Genomic DNA, 4,918 nt, shown 5'->3' with positions numbered 1-4,918 from the left:
TGTCTGGATTCATTCTCCATTAATCTAACTAAAACATTTCAAATCAATAATAACTGATAGTGTGGCAGAAAAATATAAGGTAACATAACTGGGGCACCTGGGTGACTCAGTCAGTTAAGCATCTGACTCTTTCGGCTCAGGTCATGATCTCAGGGTTGTGAGATCGAGCTCTGCATTGAACTCTGCGCTGAGCATAGAGCCTGCTTAAGATTCTCTCTTCTTCTCCCTCCGCCCCTCCCTGCTCACAATCTCTCTCTCTCTCTCAAGAAAAAAGTAACAAAACTGTTGGAAATTTGAAGCTTAAATTAAGATAATATATAAATTCAAACAGTGGATACGTATCTCATAAGAAAGATATCAATCATAAATAATATTAAGAGTTTCCTCCAACCAGTAGGATATTAAAAATCCCTTTAATATATTCACCAACTTGTTCAAAGGCATAGAAATTTAGTTTATAAAATAATGTCAAACAACAGAAATACTGCACAATATTCACAGCCCAATTTTAAGTATAAATTCATGTGCAAAATTCTTAAAGAATATTTAGCAGCTCAAATACAAATGAACATTAAAAGAGAAACAAAGTCATGATTAATTTAGTGTTCTCAGGAATACAAATGAATAACCATAAAGTATTCTATGAACATTTTATACTTTAACAACATTTTACAAAAGGCAATCTTTACAATGTCATCTATATATTTCACCTCCAATAAGTGTTCCATGTATCCATCATTATTTATTGATAAATAATAAAACAAATACGTCTATAAATATAGAATTAGTTATTTGTGGTAGAGGAGTTGGTAAGAAAATGGGAAGAAAGGTATATTGTCCCACTAAACAATGTACACCAAATGCTTGGGAGTAGGTTGGTTTGTAACCTCAGGAGCTTTCCAGGTGAAATCTGGAACTGGCCTCCTGTACATGGAGGCAAGGAGAGACCAAATAAAGATGCAACCCACTCAAGATTGGTAGGTGGCAGTTTTAGTAAGCAAGGGCTTACATAGGAGGCTTGTCTTGGTTGGCTATAAGACAAGTACATTTCCATACCCACCTGCCAGAATCTTTAAAGTTTTTATAGAGGTCTTAACTAGGTTTAGTCACTTATTTACTTCAGATGGTCTCAACAATCCCCTACTCTCTCAAGGCTATGTCCTTGAAAATGTCTCCAGTTATGGGAATGGTTAGCTGAAAGTACATTCCGAGGAGAGAGGAGGGAGTGAGGAGCTTCTGATTGCCCAGGCCCAGCTCAAAGGTCCACTGGCCATCCCCTCAATGACCTTGTCCAACAGAGTGACAGAGGCTTTAATATCCTGGCCCACAGGTTTCTGTCCATTCCATTGCACCATGTAATAATCTTGCAGGTAGACATGCAAAGAGGTCCCAAAATTTGGCCTATGAACCATAGTCCCAATATATTTACCCTTATCATAGATATTCACCTAGAAAAAAACTTAAGGACCTCTACTATGTTTGCTCAGAAATAGACTTTTGAGAATTTTATTCATTTTAAGAACTGAGTATATGTTTGCTTAATGATCCACAGCATTCCCTATAAAATGTTATTTACTTATACCATTGTAATAACATCAATAACTATAAAATACGATTCTAGATCATGAATAATACTGCTTTATTTCACATAACCGGATTATATTGCATACAATTTCCAATACCTTAAAAGTGAGGTGTTTTCACTTTCTTTAGGGAAAAGACAAACACATTTAGTATTACTAAGTACATTTCCTCTAATAATTTCATTTTCTGAAGACAATTAGATGAATGTTTAAGTGTGTTGTATTTTTTTTTTTTTAAAGCTTCATTTATTAGAGAGAGTGTGATTGTGGAGGTGATAGGGAGAGAATCTTCAAGCAGACTCCCTGCTGAGAGCGAGCCCGGGGGCCTTGATCTCAAGACCCTGAGGTCAGGACTTGAACAGAAACCAAAAGTCCAAGGCTTAACCGACTGCCAAGGTGCCCCTGAGTGTGTTGTACTTATTACACAAATTAACTTTCATATGTGCTCTTTCTCTCTATATATATTTTAAAGATTTATTCATTTATTTTATTTTTTTAAAAAATTTATTTATTTATTTGAGAGAGGGAGAGAGAAAACAGAGGGATGGAGGGGCAGAGGGAGAAGCAGACTGCCCACAGAGCAAGGAGTCCAATGAGGGAGTTGATCCCAGGACCCTGTATCATGACCTGAGCTGAAGGCAGATGCTTAACTGACTGAGCCACCCAGGTGCCTTATTCATTTATTTTAGAGAAAAAGAGCAAAAGCAGGAGGGTCAGAGGGAGAAAGAGAGAATCTCAAGCAGACTCCACACTGAATGTGGAGCCCAAGCCCGGCTTGATCCCACGACCCCGAGATCAAGACCTGAGCCAAAACCAAGAGTTGGTTGCTTAACCAAATGTGCCACCCAGGCATCCCTGTGTGCTCAATAAATTTTAAAACTCATATAGCTTTACTGTAAAAGCCTTCTTTACCTTCTTTTACATATTTGGAATTATGAATTTTTTCTTGACAACTATTTTTTAAAGAGAACATACTATATATATAAGTCTTTTATCCAAAATTTGGTGAAGGATATATTATGCATGCATAATCATAGAGCTAAGAATACAAAGATGTCTGTAAAATAATCACTGCTTTTGAAAAGTTAATAGAACAAGGGGAAAACAGGTAAAAGAAAAAATGGCACAAGTGAGCACTCTATGCCACAAGATACAAAATTTATGTCATTTATAAAATTATATTTATGTAAATCAAAATTATATTTAGATATAATTTATATTATATTTTTATATTTATATAAATCAAATAGAGAAAAATAAATAAATACTTGAATATTGGGATGGGTATAGATATACAATCATGTAGTAACACATGAAATAATAAATGTAAAACTGTCCCTTTGTCCCTCTTATATAATGTGCATGAGCGCATGTGGTAGAGTTTAGCCAGTAAGAACAGATGCCCCTGACTTCTCGTCATTCTGTCTCTCTGTCTTGTCTCAACTGCGTTATTACATGGCATATTTGGATACTTTAATATTGAAAAAAATGCAATATTGAAAGATCCATTTTACTGAAACTTTCTAAAGACAAAAGAGAGAAATGGCCAAATCCCCTGATGGATAATATAAAGTAGTAGATAAGGTACCAAGTCATACAAAAACATAAAGATTGGTTTAATAAGGTATTAAATCATAAAAGGAATATTTTATAAGGATTTTGTTCATTTGTTTTAATATAACTAAGTAGATACTACATTTCTTTTCCTTGTACCCATTGGCCAAGCTTAGCCAGTTTTTTTTTTGCTCTCATATATCTATTTCTTCATTACTGCCATGAAAAAAGTTTTGAGCAGGAAGATACATATAAATTTTAATTTTATTACAATCAGAAGAATGTTTAGAATTTGTAGAGTACAAAGAGATTGAGAACAGAAGGAAATATATTTTATTTAGATCATAAAGTTGTACTGAATTGATTCAGAATTATGGGCATAATCTCCTTTTCAAAATTATAACTGAACTTCCAGAAAAATTGACTAAGAGAAGGATACTTATCTATGGAATGCCTTAAAAAGGATGTCCCTGATTAAGAAATGTATATAGTTAAAAAGTCCAGAATCTATGAGTTAGTGAGGCATGACTTCTGAAATAATAACCCATGAATAGTCATACACAATAAAGATACCTCATAGATTAAATGCCTTTCTACTGTGGATGTAAAACCATGACCCACTTCATGATTATGAAGTGAGTTATTCTAGGCCAGATGGTCTAGGTTTGATATGGAGAGGAATGATCTGGGGAGCCACTCTCAATATGCCAGACTGTCCAGGCTTTTTCTGAGACTGTTGATTTCCTATATACTTGTATTTATAGCAAAGTTTAATTTTTTGTAAGAGCTCAGATTTGTGTGTTTGATTTGAAAATTCAATCCTTTGTGTTAGTTTAATCATAGATTAATTTAGCCTGTTTTCAAATTGTATTTAAATAGCAGTGAATAATACATATATGTTTGTATATGACTTCTTCATATTATCTTTATGACATTCATCCATTGGAGTCTGTTTTTCTGTGTTTGAGCCAATACTATTACTTTATGATTTACTTCCACTTTACATACACATGTGTAAATATACATTCTGAGAGAGACAGAGAGAGAAAATCTTTCAGCTTCACTCTTCCGAATTGCCTTTGTTGTTTTTTGTCTTTTATACTTCCATAGAGATATTAGAAATTGCTCATTAATATTCATAACACACATGCTGGGATTTTTACTGGGGTTACAATGATACTATAGGTCAATTGATGACATCTTAACAATACTGTCCTACAAGTTATGAGCATGGTACATCCTTCCATTTATATAGGACTTCTTTAATGTCTTCCACGTATGTTGAAAATTTATTACTGGGTATTTGATGTTACTTAAATGATATTATTTATTTTAGTTTCTGGGTTTTTTGTTGTTGTTGTTGAATATATAGAACTAGAATATTTTGTGTTATACTGATCTGGAATCTGCAAACTTGCTAACTTCAATTAACAATTTGATGTAAACTGGTATTACTTGAATACATACGTTACAAATTATTTGAAGTTTCTTGTTTTACATTATCTGGGTCAGTTCTGTTGATTTTATGAGAGGTTAGAAGTAAAAAGAAATAGGTATTATTAAGTTACCTTACTGGACCAAATGTTAATGCTCAAATTAAATGTAGTCACATTAAAAAATGAAAAGAAATAAAATTTGTAAGGAAAAAGAACTTGTGCTTTACGTTCTGTTTATAAACTAGGGGATTAATTATTTCTAACCAATTAGATTGTTTTGAGGATTAAATTAAGATATATACAGCTCTTAAAACATACCAAGAACTGTGATTTTTGCTGATACAT

The sequence above is a fragment of the Phoca vitulina genome, unplaced genomic scaffold (genome assembly GCF_004348235.1).
Source record: "Phoca vitulina isolate PV1807 unplaced genomic scaffold, GSC_HSeal_1.0 scaffold5, whole genome shotgun sequence".
In the NCBI taxonomy this organism is placed as follows: Eukaryota; Metazoa; Chordata; class Mammalia; order Carnivora; family Phocidae; genus Phoca; species Phoca vitulina.
This window is presented reverse-complemented; position numbering follows the sequence as displayed.